Here is a 15,889-nt window from a genome sequence, read left to right on the forward strand (position 1 = left end):
TGTCCGTCCGTTTCTCGTTCGATGACGAGCACTGCGCTTACAACCTGATGAGTTGCCGCAATGTACAACAACATTGGTTCGCCAATGTTTGGCGCGGCCAGGATTGGGTTGGTTGCTAGTATGGCTTTTATTTCTTCCAATCCGGCTGTGGCAGCGTCCGTCCACTCGAAGTGTTCAGTGTGCCGAAGGAGGCGATAAAGGGGTAATGCCTTTTCTCCTAAGCGGGAGATAAAGCGGCTTAGAGCTGCCACACATCCGGTTAATTTCTGGATTTGTTTGAGGTCCGTTGGGATAGCCAACTATGACAGAGCTCGGATTTTGGCCGGATTTGCTTCAATTCCTCTACTGGAGACAATGAAACCCAGGAGCTTTTCGGCTGGTACACCGAAAACGCATTTTTCCGGATTGAGCTTGATGTCGTATGTTCGGAGGTTGTCGAATGTGAGCCTCAAGTCGTCTATTAGAGAGTCGACGTGTTTGGTTTTGACGACCACATCATATACGTATGCCTCTACTATTTTGCCAATCTATTTCTCCAGACATGTCTGAATCATGCGCTGATATGTAGCGCCGGCGTTTTTGAGACCAAAAGGCATTGTGTTGAAACAGAAGGGGCCGTATGGTGTGATAAATGTCGTTGCGGCTTGGTCGGACTGCACCATCTTGATTTGGTGGTAGCCGGAGTATGCGTCGAGGAAACACAATGAATCATGTCCTGCGGTAGCATCGATAATTTGGTCGATGCGGGGGAGGGGGAGGGGATCCTTTGGGCAAGCCTTGTTGAGGTCCTTGAAATCGACACATAGGCGTCAGGATTTGTCCTTCTTTGGTACCATCACAAGGTTTCCTAGCTGGTCCGGGTGTTTTATTTCTCTAATGAATCCAGCCTCCAATAACTTGGCTAGTTCCTCTTTCATTCTTAGACCATTGGTTATCGAACCACCATTCTAGCATTGATCACGCTACCCAAGTCCATAATTCGGGTGCACCTTTCAACCAAATTGTGTATGTTTTCCTCGAGCATACATCAGTATATTATTTGACTTGACAAATGTTATCTCCTTGTTCACATGGTTGTGGAAATTCATCTTTTTGGAAATCTCGATGGATTGTCCCTGAGCCCATCAGCCACCTCATCCTCTCCTTGGTTTAAATGAACTCTTGTGTCAGAACTCGCTCCCATATTTCATTTCCGAGAATCTTACATTGTCATCTCGTCAAGTTGTGTTGCACCTTTTCTTCTCAGGCATCCTGAGTCTGAGGTATCCTGACATTAATGAGATCTGAATCTCAGTCAGATATGATGGTTGGAACCTTTTCCAAGAGTCATGACATTGGACTTTATATGACCCGGTAAGGTGATATCGTGCCTAGCACACCTGGTCGGAGGACCTATTGTTACCGTTTCATTTTTCGCAAGGCTATCCTTTCTTCCATGAGGAAATTGTAGGATTTATTATACAAGCCGTTCCTGATGGATCCTTTGTGTTTCCAAAGTATGATCTTCACCTGATGACCATGTCAATGCTATCTTGATGCATGTCTATGGTACTCCAATTTTCAACAAGAACATTTGAAGCCCAATGCTAAATGTTTCCTGCTCAATTATCCAAACATCGTTGTATGGGTAATGTCATGAAATTTCTCTCCCCTTACCTAAATGGCTTTCTGCTCTCTATCCTGTCATGGATATCATGCTCTACTTGTCCTTGGGAAGGATATACCTTTGAAATATGTGTTTAAACGCATTTTCCTTTCCATTGTTCTGTTTAATCTGATAACCATATTTTTCTTTCCGTTGTTTGGTTTACCCCTTTCTTGTGATCTATATGATCCAAGCAGAAATATTCTCATGCTTATGTAAACACCTCGGTGTACATTTCCGTCAGCAAGACCCTGTTACTATTGTTGATGACATTCTGGTAACCACCGATGGACGAGAACTTTGCCTATTGGTCCACCTCGTTTAACAAGCAGGAAAATGGTTCTTGTGGTCCCTCACCCTTGATACCGACATTGTTGCCGACATAACCGACAGGTTATTCCTTGCCATGCCTTGCTATCATAACCGTACAAGATGTCAGCGCCCTTCCTACTTTTAACCCACATGGTGGGCCCATAACCCACAGTTCCATAGGATCGAAACCTGACTCTCCTGTACACCCCCTGTTCCCAAGGTTTTTTTCCTCACGCTTGGCTTCGTATGTAATTCATGAGCCACCTTCCGAGAGATCATCAATTCCGGTATCAGACGCAATAATTGTTTCCGTTGCGTTGAAACCCTTTCACGCTCTGTTTTCAAGCATCGAACGATTGTCTATCTGCTTGATACTTCTTATTGGGATTTCTTATTTCGCTCTCGATGTTTATCTTAAGTTTAATTCGAGAATTACTTCATGCCACTTCCCCTGAGCTATCTACCAGATAATCAACCTTGATAGGTCTGTTCTTCCAAAGTTATCCTTTATTCTTTCGTAAGTACGATGGAGTTCTTGAAGAAAGGATGTCGACCTCATCAAGATGACCTGAAGCAGATAAATGAAGACATCAATGTAATGGATCGATCTCTTCGAGAAGAGCAACCAAGGCCGAGAAGATCCGTTAGAATTTCATAACTAGAACTTCCCCCCTCTCTACCTCTTAAATCTCGGGACGAGATTTCTTGTAGTGGAGGAGAGTTGTGACGTCCGGATAATTCAGCTACAGTAATCCCCAGTTAATGGTGCCACATCACCACTCTTACTGTTGCTAATCCTCGGTTGATCCAAATCACGATCCAAATTCAAATTCAAAATTCTCAGACACGCAAAATAAAATGTTCAAAGTGTGGCAAATATTCCATAACTAATTATGGTGGTGACCCAACACTTTTGCAAAGTATTTAAATGCCCTTTTGTATATATAATAGTGGCATAACCAATTAAATAAATGCCTTTTATTATTAATAAAATGTTAAACTATTTTATTTGGGGTTTAAACTTTTTGTGGAACTGGGATATTTTGAAACACTAATTTAGGTACTATGAATATATTTAATAAAAAATATAGAAAATAAAATAGAACACTATTAAAATAGAAAAATAAAAAGAAAAAGAAAAGACCCCCCCATTGGGCTTGGTGGCCCAGCTGGCCGCTACCACGTAGCCCACCCGCGCTCACTAATCCTCCTCCCCTGTTAACTACGCCGTGGCCGCGCCGATGCCTGCCACGGCACCGTCCATCGCCGTGGTGGCCATCCGGCGATCCCCTGCCTATATCTACTCCCCGCGGCGCATGAACCCTAGCCCCCTCCTCACTTATCCCCATCGCGCCCCCGTCCACTGTTCCTCGCCGTGGGCGCCCCGATCTGGAGCCACCGCGCTCGTCCCCGTCGTCGTCCGCCGTCACCTCGACCTCTGCTTCCTCCTCGACCACGGCCTCGAGCAGAAGACCGCCTCAACGTAGAGATCGATGCCGCTCCTCCACGTCGGCCATCACCTCCGTCCGCTACGGTCGCCATCGTCTTCCACGGCTCCGGCACCGCCCTGCAGCTACTAAGCCGTCGAAGGGCCACCTTGTGCCCCGCGGTGAGCACCTTCCTCCCCTTCCGTTTCTTGGGCCGATGGCCGGCGTCCGTGAACACCCCGCCGCCGCCCGAGCTCGTGCTCCTCGCGGCCACCTCGTCCCTGCCTCGCCTCCACACCTACCCCGCCCGCCGACCGCGTTGTGCTCTGCTCCGTCGCGTGACGCGCGCCCCGGCCCCCGCCGCGCCTACCTGGCCATGGCCGCGCCCGAGCCCCTCCTTCTTCACAACCTCGCCCGGCGTCCTCTACCGCGGGCCGCGTTGCACGGGCACACGCCCACTGCCTTCAGCCGCGCTCCGTCTACAGCCCCCTTGGCGGCGCCCCGCGTGGGCCCTCCGGCGCCTGGCCATGCCGGCCCGCACCCGTCGCTAGTCGCCGCTCCCGGCCGACCTGCTGCCGCCTACCCATTGTCTGCGCCCGCCTTCTCCTGCTGCTGCTGCATGCTGCAGCTCCACGCTGGCCAGTGCTCCGCCGCCCGCACCAGCTCCTTGCGTCGGCCGCCTTCGCCCGCAGTCGCATCAAGCCCGCTCACCCTGCTCGACGCTGGTCACACGTCTCGCTGCCGCCTGCAGCTAATGCTGCATTGCGCCACGCCCATGCCGCGCATAGCCGTTGCTTACTGAACTGCTGCTAGTAATTGTAGCTGCTACTAGAGCTACCTTTTCTAATTCTACATTGATTAGCCATCTGGACAGCCCCTAAACTGCGGCTAAACAACTATTAACAGGAGTAAGAATAATATTTCTAGGTAGTACACTTGTCAAAACTCAAATGTTTCCATTGGACCAAATCAATTTGATGCATGGATTAATTCCTATGAAAATCACAAAATGTTATCTTTTCTAAATAGAGAACAGAATTAACCCCTAGCACTGTGTATGCGTGTGTTGTGTGTACAGCGCGTGTGTGTGTAGTGCGTGTGTCTGGTGTGCGTGTGTGGCCGGCTGGACTCTGTCCACTAATGGCCAGCCCTTGTTAATTAGGCTATGTTTAGCTTAGGATTACTTAAGTGCTAATTAGCCCTTTTAGTAAATGACAAGTGGGTCCCATCTAAATAGATTAGATAAATATTTTGAAAATTATTAAATCAGTGTCATATGGGCCACCACCTCTCCTTTTTACTAGTCACATTGACTTGGTCAATTCAGATTTAAATTGAACACAAAATTCTAGAATATTGTTAAAATTTTGGAAATTCATAGAAATTAAACCGTAACTCGGATGAAAAAGTTTTATACATGAAAGTTGCTCAGAACGACGAGACGAATCCGGATACGCAGCCCGTTCGTCCTCCACACATACTGTAACACCCCCGATGCGACTATATCTCTCACGTGTCGAGGCACGACTTAGAGGCATAATCGCATTGAAGGCATATGTTGCAAGTTAGGCAATCTTCACAACATCCCATGTAATATGAATAATAAAAGGGGAGATAACATAGTTGGCTTACACTCGGCATGTCAATCAAGTACATAAATAACATTACATCATCCAAACACTCATGGCCCGACTACGGCGCCAAAATAAAAGATAACCCAACATGCGACACGGTCCCGATCACCCCCAACTGGGCACCACTACTGATCATCAGGAAAGGAAACATAGTAACATTGAGAGTCTTCGTCGAACTCCCACTTGAGCTTAAACGCGTCTCCTGGAGCGGAATCATCAGGCCCTACATCTGGTGTAATAGTAATCTGTGAGCCACAGGGACTCAGCAATCTCGCACCCTCGCGATCAAGACTATTTAAGCTTATAGGTAAGGCAAGGTAAACATGTGGATCTGCAACAAGTGACTAGCAAATATGGTGGCTAACCTGTTCGCAAAAGAGAGCGAGAAGAGGAGGCAAAGCGCGAGCGAGAAACTAGAGAGCAACCTGTGCAAACATTACTCCAACACCGTGTCCGCTTCCCGGACTCCGCCGAGAAGAGGCCATCACGGTAACACACTCAGTTGATTCATTTTAATAAAGTTAAGGTTCAAGTTATCTACAACTGGACATTAACAAATTCCCATCTGCCCATAACCGTGGGCACGACTTTTGAAAGTTCAAATCCCTGCAGGGGAGTCCCAACTTAACCCATGACAAGCTCTCACGGTCAATGAAGGAATAGACCTTCTCCCAAGACGTTCCGATCAGACTCGGTATCTCGGTTATTCAAGACACTTCGACAGGTTAAAACAAGACCAGCAACACCGCCCGAATGTGCCGACAAATCCCGATAGGAGCTGCACATATCTCTTTCTCAGGGCACACTCAGATGAACACTACGTACAACTAAAACCAAACCTCAAGTTGCCCCGAGGTGGCACTACAAGTGGCTCTATTTGGACCAACACTCAGAGGAGCACTGGCCCCGGGGGGGGGGGGTTAAATAATATGACCCTCGGGCTCCGGAAACCCAAGGGAAAACTAGGCTAGGTGGCAAATGGTAAAACCAAGGTTGGGCATTGCTGGAAAAGCTTTAATCAAGGCGAACTATCAAGGGGTTCCCATTATAACCCAACCTCGTAAGGAACGCAAAATCCGGGAACATAACACCGATATGACGGAAACTAGGGCGGCAAGAGTGGAACAAAACACTAGGCGAGAGGCCGAGCCTTCCACCCTTTACCAAGTATATAGATGCATTAAGATAACATGGCAATATAATGATATCCCAACAAGTAAATAAATGTTCCAACGAGGAACGGCCTTCAATCTTCACCTGCCACTAGCAACGCTATAAGAGGGGCTGAGCAAAGCGGTAACATAGCCAATCAATGGTTTGCTAGGACATGGTGGGTTAGAGGTTTGACATGGCAATTTGGGAGGCTTGAAAGCAAGTGGTAGGCATCGTAGCATTGGCATAGAAAAAGAGCGAGCAAACTAGTATAGCAAAGATAGTAGTGATTTCGAGGGTATGATCATCTTGCCTGCACAGTTGTTAGAGTTGACTGGATCCTCGAAAGCAAACTCAATGGGCTCCTCCTTAGCGAACTCGTCTCCCGGCTCTACCCAAACAAGACAAACAAGCAACAAGGACACAATCAACCACGTGCAAGGAAAAAACAAAATGATGCAAAGATGATATGCTATGCGGGATGCGATGCGGGATGCTAATGCAAGATATGACAAGGAATGCATGAACCTGGCCTCAACTTGGAAATCCAAGTGTGCCACTGGAAATATGAGATGAAATCTCTTGAAAACGATATAAAGAACGCCGTAATCGGAGTTACGGTTTGGAAATGGCAAGCGATTCAAATATGACACCGACCTGCGATTTACAGCAAGTAGCCATCTAAATGCAATGAGATGAACATGCTACAGCACCCAAACATGACAACAAAATACATGGCAGGGATGCATTCAAGATGCTTAACAAAAGTCTAGCACTGAGCTACGGCCAATTCATCCATTAACAGGTTCAAACAAGCATGGCAAAAATGCATATGGCAAACAAATTTCAGACTTGGTGAAATTAACACTTGTCTGGAATTTCAGATCAGGTAGCCCACTTCGGAGCAACAAAACTATATGCTACAGGACCTGAACATGGCAAAGTAAAGGATGGCATGGAGCTACTCAAAGAGCTTAACAAAAGTCCCTTAGTGACCTTGAGCCAAAAGGGATCAGAAAATACAATTGCAAGCATGTGAACATAGCAAAAACATAATCAGGTCACAGACTTAGTGAAAAACTGGCACATGCTGAAATATAACTCAAGTAGGCATGTTTACGAGCTCGATGCACTCACTACAGAGCAAGTCATGATAAGATAAGCATACATCCATTAAGAACACACAAAATGCAAGCTAGACATGGCAAGAACAATAGCATAGCATGCACGGATCCACTACAACATCATCGGCAAAATTGCAAACAAGTTGACAATCTGCCCAGATTCACAAAGTAGCAAAAGTAGAGCTCGATTGGCTCAAGCTAGGGTGCTCCATAATTGCAAACAAAGACATGTATGGATAGAGCACTACAATATTAACAAAACATCCTTACTGATCATCCTCAAAAGAGGCACGGATCACTAGGAAACAACATGAACATATGACAACATGAGATAAACAGCTCAATGACTTAGTGGAATTGCTAAGTCCCTGAAAACAGAATTAACAAGTGCACCACTTTGCGAGCTTGTGCAAGTCACCACACACATCACAAAAATACATGGGTTGCACCTCTGGAAATATGACAAAACCCTTAACAAAACATATGTAGAGCATCATGGCATATCAAGCACACAATAATCATGGCAAAAATGACAAAAAGCTAAATGGAGCAGCAGATCTGACAATTATCTCAAGTAGCCCTCTTATAACAGCATTTCGGGCATCAAGATGAACTCAAATGAAAATGATGCAATGGAATTAAATGATGTACTCTCAGAGATGAACATTTTGATATGCTATATGCATGAATCGGAGCTACGGATGCAAAGTTACGAGGCTATGAACATGGGCACTTGGATCTGGAATTTTGGGACTTGGAGGAAAAATCAACCTCGCGGATCTAGGGTTTACTATTCACGGCACGCAATCTACTGTTCATCAACGACGAAACCGAGGTCGCCAGCGAGGAGAGGAGGCCGGGCGGTGGGGCGGCGAGGCGGCGAGGGAAGGCGGCGGGGCGCGGCTCCGGGCGGCGCCGACTCGGGCGGCGTGGAGCTCCGGGGCGGCGATGGCGCGCGGTGGCGTTGTGGCGGCGGCGGCCGAGGTGGTGGAGCGCGGCGCCGGCTCGGGAGGAGAAGGGCGGCGGCGGCTGAGCCCCGAGTCGGGCCGGGAGGGTCGGGGACGGGCCGAGCGTGCCTGGCGCGGCTGAGGCGGCGAAGTGGTCTGGGGGCGCCACGTGGCAGCTCCCGGTTGGCGGCAGCGGAAGCGTCCGGCCCGGACGGACGTGTCCGGCCGGCGCAGAGGTGATTTTTAGGGTTAGAGGAAGGGGGAACCGCGAATTTTCGGGGAGAGACTTTAAATAGAGGTAGAGGGAGCTAGGAGAGTCCAAATGAGGTGTGGTTTTCGGCCACGCGATCATGATCGAACGCTCTAGACGATGGAGCAGGTTTAGGTGGGTTTTGGGCCAAATTGGAGGGGTGTTGGGCTGCAACACACACGAGGCCTTTTCGGTCCCTCGGTTAACCGTTGGAGTATCAAAGAAAGTCCAAATGATATGAAACTTGACAGGCGGTCTACCGGTAGTAAACCAAGGCCGCTTGGCAAGTCTTGGTCCAATCCGGAAATTTTTAATCCCCACACACAAAAGAAAGGTAGAATTGACCACCGGAGGAGAACGAAGCGCCGGAATGCAAAACAGACAACGGGGAAAATGCTCGAATGCATGAGACGAACACGTATGCAAATGCAATGCACATGATGACATGATATGAGATGCATGACAACGAGAACAAAACACGGAGACAAAAACCCGAACCCAAGAAAACAAATTACTTAACGCCGGAAACGACAAGAGTTGGAGTACAAATTGGGAAAGTTACATCCGGGGTGTTACAACACTCCACCACTACGAAAGGATCTCATCCCGAGATCTAGGACTGAAAGAACGCCGGGTACTCAGAACGGAGGTGATCCTCGCGTTCCCAGGTAGCTTCACGGTCGGAATGGTGTGACCACTTGACTTTGAGAAATTTGATTGAGTTGTTGCGAGTCTTCCGTTCAGTCTCTTCAAGAATAGCAACTGGGTGCGCACGATAAGAGAGATCTTCTTGGAGCTCAATGTCCTCGAAGTTGACGGTGCGGTCAGGAATCTTAAAGCACTTTCGAAGCTGAGAGACATGGAACACGTCATGAACATTTGCAAAATTTAAAGGAAGCTCGAGTTGATAGGCAAGGTCGCCTCTCTTGCTGACAATCTTGAAAGGTCCCACGTATCTGGGGGAAGCTTCCCTTTGATACCTAAGCGATGAGTACCTTTCATAGGAGAGACGCGGAGGTAAACATGATCTCCGATCTCGAAAGCCAAATCACGGTGCTTACTATCATAGTAGCTCTTTTGACGGGATTGGGCTGCTTTGAGGTTATCATGAATGACTTTGCACATTTCCTATGCCTCTGTGATTAAGTCATTACCCAAAAGCTGACGTTCACCGGTTTCAGACCAGTTGAGAGGGGTACGACACTTCCTGCCATACAGAATTTCAAATGGGGCCTTGCCCGAACTTGCTTGAAAACTGTTGTTGTAGGAGAATTCAGCATAAGGAAGACAATCCTCCCATTTCATGCTGAAGGAGATCACACAAGCCCTGAGCATATCTTCAAGAATCTAGTTGACACGCTTGACTTGACCGCTAGTTTGAGGATGGAAAGCTGTGCTGAAGCGGATGTTGGTGCCCATGGCCTTCTGAAAAGAATCCCAAAACTTTGAGGTAAAGATGCTGCCACGGTCTGAAGAGATCACTTGTGGAATACCGTGCAGAGAGACAATCCGAGAGGTATAGAGTTCCGCCAATTGAGCTGCGGTGATCGACTCTTTGATAGGCAGAAAGTGAGCCACTTTGGTGAGTTTGTCGATGACAACGAATATAGCATCATTGCCACGCTTGGACTTTGGAAACCCAGTGACGAAGTCCATCTCAATGTGGTCAAACTTCCATTCTGGAATGGAAAGAGGTTGGAGGAGACCTGCTGGCCTTTGGTGTTCTGCCTTCACTCTTCTGCAGACATCACATTCATTCACGAATTGAGCAATCTCACGCTTCATTCGAGTCCACCAATAAGCCTGCTTGAGGTCCTGATACATCTTCGTGCTCCCAGGGTGGATGGAGAGGAGAGAATTGTGAGCCTCGTTCAAGATCACTTTACGGAGGTCACCTTTGGGTACAACAATACGATCCTCGAAGAAGAGAGTGTCCTTGTCATCAAGGCGGTAGCACTTGTACTTGGGTTGACTCTTGGCAATCCCAATCTTCACCTTTTTCATCATAGCATCAAGAAGTTGAGCCTCACGAATCTGATCTTCCAAAGTAGGAGAGACTTGAAGGTTGGCGAGGAAACCTTGAGGAACAACTTGCAGATTAAGTTTGCGGAAAGCTTCACAAAGCTCGGGTTGATAAGGATTGAGAATCAGACTGTTGCAATAAGCTTTCCTGCTCAATGCGTCAACAATCACATTGGCCTTGCCTGGAGTATACTCAATACTCGGATTATACTCTTGAATCATTTTGACCCATCGAGTTTGCCTGAGGTTGAGATTAGGCTGAGTGCAGATGTACTTGAGACTCTTGTGATCAGTGAAAATGTCCACTTTTCTTCCCAATAGAAGATGTCTCCAAGTCAAAAGAGCATGCACAACTGCCGCCAACTCGAGATCATGAGTGGGGTAGTTCTTCTCATTAGGCTTCAACTGGCGAGAGGTATAAGCAACAACTTTCTTCTCTTGCATCAATACTGCGCCAAGACCTTGGAGAGAGGCATCACAAAAGACCTCGTACGGCTTGGATTCATCAGGTGGAGTCAAAACTGGAGCAGTGATCAATTTCTCTTTCAAAGTGTTGAAAGCAATATCACACTCCGGAGACCAAACGTACTTGATGTGCTTCTGGAGAAGATTTGAGAGAGGCTTCGCGATCTTAGAAAAGTTTTCAACGAATCTTCGGCAGTAGCTTGCGAGACCGAGGAAGCTATGGAGTTGCTTCACGTTCTGAGGAGGTTCCCAATTCATAATTGCAGACACCTTCTCAGGATTCACGGCAATGCCCTTGGCAGAGATGATATGACCAAGATAAAGAACCTCATCGAGCCAAAATTCACACTTGGAGAACTTGGCGTAGAACTTGTGTTCCCTGAGCTTATCAAGCACCAAACGCAAATGCCCTTGGCAGAGATGATATGACCAAGATAAAGAACCTCATCGAGCCAAAATTCACACTTGGAGAACTTGGCGTAGAACTTGTGTTCCCTGAGCTTATCAAGCACCAAACGCAAGTGCTTGGCTTGATCTTCCTTATTCTTCGAGAAAACCAGAATGTCGTCGAGATAGACCAAAACGAAGTCATTGGTGTAGGCGTTGAAGATTAAGTCCATTATGCGAGAGAACGTCGGTGGAGCGTTGACGAGGCCAAAAGACATGAAAGTGTATTCATATGAACCATAGCTTGTCCTGAAAGCCGTCTTTGGAATATCTTGCTCACGGATTCGAATCTTATGATAACCCATACGGATATCAAGATTGGAGAATACTTGAGCACCTTTGAGTTGTTCGAACAGCTCATTGATGTTGGGAAGTGGGTATTTGTTCTTGATAGTCTTCTTGTTCAATGGACGGTAATCAACACAAAGTCGGTCCGTTCCATCCTTTTTCTTCACAAAAAGGACACCACAACCCCATGGAGAATAACTAGGCCGGATGAGACCCATTTTCTCTTGAATATCGAGTTGCTTCTTCAGCTCCTTCAACTCTTCAGGTCCGAGCTTGTAAGGACGCTTGCACACAGGTTCCGCACCAGGCTCAAGATCAATAATGAATTCAACTGGCCGGTGCAGAGGCATTCCTGGAAGCTCTTCTGGAAAGACGTCTTGATATTCGCAAACGACTGGAATTTGCGAGATAGCATCCAGTTCACCCTTCTCATTAAGAGAAAACAGACGGACGGTATCATCACGAGTGGCAAAGACAATTACATCCTCAGACGAATGAGTCAATTGAATCTGCCTTGCAGCACAATCAAGATGTGCCTTGTTCTTAGAAAGCCAATCCATTCCGAGAATAAGATCAATATCTGAGTTGCCAAGAACCACCGGAGAAGAGAGAAACTTGTAGTCCCCCAAAGTGATAGTAGCATCCGGAGCCATCATTTTGGTGTTCATGAAAAAACCCGGAGAAGAAACCGTTATCGGCTTAGGCAAATCAATAGTATGCACATCATGCATGGATGCAAAAGGCTTCGATACAAACGATAAGATGCACCGGTGTCAAAAAGAACTCTTGCGGGAATGTCATTAACAGGAAGGTTACCCATGATCACATCTGGTGAGTCCTCTGCCTGAGCTGTATTCAGCAAGTTGACCTTGGAGGACTTGGGGTTATGCTTGACCACAGCTGTACTTGCCGATCTGACAGGAGGAGGTGGAGGAAGACGCTTCTGGTTGAAACACTTGTTGGCATAGTGACCCTTCTGTTGGCACTTGTTGCACGTGACCTCTGAAAGCGGACAGTGATACGGAGCACTCGATCTTGGAGCTTGAGACGAAGTCTTGTTCTGAAAGCCAGGGTTGGGTGGGTGGGAAGAACCACTGCCACCTTTGCTCTTCTGCTGATATGACTGACGGAACGGAGGAGGAGGAAGCCAATACTTCTGCTGCTTGGCCACTTGAGTAGAGGAAGAAGGAGTAACATCTCTGACTCGTTTCTTGGAAGCATCACACCTCAAATGAGCAGCCTCTTGCTTCAGTGCCATGTTGTAGAACTCATCGTATCTCAAGGGCTCGAAGAGAACAAGAGCTAGCTGAATTTCTTCTCCGAGACCACCCCTGAACTGATATATCATGCTCTTCTCATCAGGGACGTCCTGCTTGGCAAAGCGGGCGAGCTTCTAGAACAACTTGTTGTAGTCATAGACAGACAACGAGCCTTGCTTCAGGTTGCGGAATTCCTCACGCTTACTTTCAACCACGCTCTGGGGAATATGATGAGCTCGGAAATCTTGACGGAAATCATCCCAAGTGATAACACGTCCACCTCTGGAGTCCTTGTACTGTTGGAACCATTCTGCAGCTTGATCTTTGAGTTGGAAGGAAGCGAACTTGACAAAGTCCTCAGGCTTAACATTACTGCACTCGAAATGCTTGCACAGATCCACTAGCCAATCGTCAGCATCGGTTGCCTCAACACAATTGCTGAAAGTCTTTGGCCCGTTAGCAAGGAATTGGTTGAGTGTAGCAAAGTGATTCTGATTGTTGCCTTAGTTCCCTTGGTTGCCTTGATTGCGCTCTTGAAGAATTTGCATGATCAACTGTGTGTTTGCATTGGTTGCGGCCATCACAGCTTGCCATGCCTCCGGAGGAGGGGGAGGTGGTGGCGGATTAGGATTCGGAGTCGTGCGTGTTGGAGGAGCCATCCTGAAGAGGTTGACATCCATTACACATTGACAGACAAATATTGAAGCTGAATCCAACGGAATGAAAATTGCAACATATAGTCTTCACATCCGAACAAAATGAACGAATGCATTCCTCTTGAAATGGTCACATATCCATAAATTGAGAAGCCACGTAGAATTAAGGTAGAGAAATAAATCAACAAGGTACGGATCAAGAACGAATAATCGGTAAGAAATCCCAATCTCAAACCAATATCCGTGGAAGAAGAAACTAGACCTACTAGAATTCCCACCTATGAAACTCCCGAACCTTTCCGGTTATGCAATCAGGTGTTGCGGATACAGGGGAAGCATAATATCTCACCCAAACTAGCAAATCCTACATCCAACTGTATCCATCCTTCAACACATAACCCAGAAACCTTGGAAAACCATCTACCTCAACCTTCGAAAAGCATCCGTTATACAAGTTATGGCGATACTCCCGAACTCCCGCCCTAGTACTGGGTGGCGTCGAGGTTATCTCACCAACGAACTGCATAAAAGAGATTTTCGATGTCGGCGTACTAAGCTCAGGCATTCCAGAACTGCAACGATAAAATTATGATGACAACACCTCAGAGCTCAACTCCCTGGGACACTTCCACTAAACCCCTGACAGGAGGCACCAAGACAATGTTCTCATCATAAAACCATCGGAACGATTCCAAGATACCCGCATGATCCTAAATTTTTTTAGTGAAATTTGAGAAGAGAAGAGTCAAAACTCTACGTCAGGATGCCTTACCAGAGCGATGAGGAGACTGGGAAGTAAAAGAATTCCTAAACTCCCCGATATATAATTCCTAAATGACTCAAAACATTTTTCTAGACACAACTCGGCTGCTAAAAACGATCAAGCAATGGGGCTCCTAAGGTCGGGGAAGGCTCTGATACCAACTTGTAACACCCTCGATGCGACTATATCTCCCACGTGTCGAGGCACGACTTAGAGGCATAATCGCATTGAAGGCATATGTAACAAGTTAGGCAATCTTCACAAGCCCATGTAATATGAATAATAAAAGGGGAGATAACATAGTTGGCTTACACTCGCCACGTCAATCAAGTACATAAATAACATTACATCATCCAAACACTCATGGCTCGACTATGGCGCCAAAATAAAAGATAACCCAACATGCGACACGGTACCGATCACCCCCAACTGCGCACCACTACTGATCAACAGGAAAGGAAACATAGTAACGTTGAGAGTCTTCATCGAACTCCCACTTGAGCTCAAACGTGTCTCCTGGAGCGGAATCATCAGGCCCTGCATCTGGTGTAATAGTAATCTGTGAGCCATAGGGACTCAGCAATCTCGCACCCTCGCGATCAAGACTATTTAAGCTTATAGGTAAGGCAAGGTAAACATGTGGAGCTGCAGCAAGCGACTAGAAAATATGGTGGCTAACCTGTTCGCAAAAGAGAGCGAGAAGAGGAGGCAAAGCGCGAGCGAGAAACTAGAGAGCAACCTGCGCAAACATTACTCCAACACCGTGTCCGCTTCCCGGACTCCGCCGAGAAGAGGCCATCACGGTAACACACTCAGTTGATTCATTTTAATTAAGTTAAGGTTCAAGTTATCTACAACCGGACATTAACAAATTCCCATCTGCCCATAACCGCGGGCACGGCTTTCGAAAGTTCAAATCCCTACAGGGGAGTCCCAACTTAGCCCATGACAAGCTCTCACGGTCAACGAAGGAATAGACCTCCTCCCAAGACGTTCCGATTAGACTCGGTATCTCGGTTATTCAAGACACTTCAACAGGTTAAAACAAGACCAGCAACACCGCCCGAATGTGCCGACAAATCCCGATAGGAGCTGCACATATCTCTTTCTCAGGGCACACTCAGATGAACACTACGTACAACTAAAACCAACCCTCAAGTTGCCCCGAGGTGGCGCTGCAAGTGACTCTATTTGGACCAACACTCAGAGGAGCACTGGCCCGGGGGGGGGGTGTAAATAAGATGACCCTCGGGCTCCAGAAACCCAAGGGAAAAAGAGGCTAGGTGGCAAATGGTAAAACCAAGGTTGGGCATTGCTGGAAAAGCTTTAATCAAGGCGAACTATCAAGGGGTTCCCATTATAACCCAACCGCGTAAGGAACGCAAAATCCGGGAACATAACACCGATATGACGGAAACTAGGGCGGCAAGAGTGGAACAAAACACTAGGCGAGAGGCCGAGGCTTCCACCCTTTACCAAGTATATAGATGCATTAATA

The sequence above is a fragment of the Triticum dicoccoides genome, chromosome 4A (genome assembly GCF_002162155.2).
Source record: "Triticum dicoccoides isolate Atlit2015 ecotype Zavitan chromosome 4A, WEW_v2.0, whole genome shotgun sequence".
NCBI lineage: Eukaryota > Viridiplantae > Streptophyta > Magnoliopsida > Poales > Poaceae > Triticum > Triticum dicoccoides.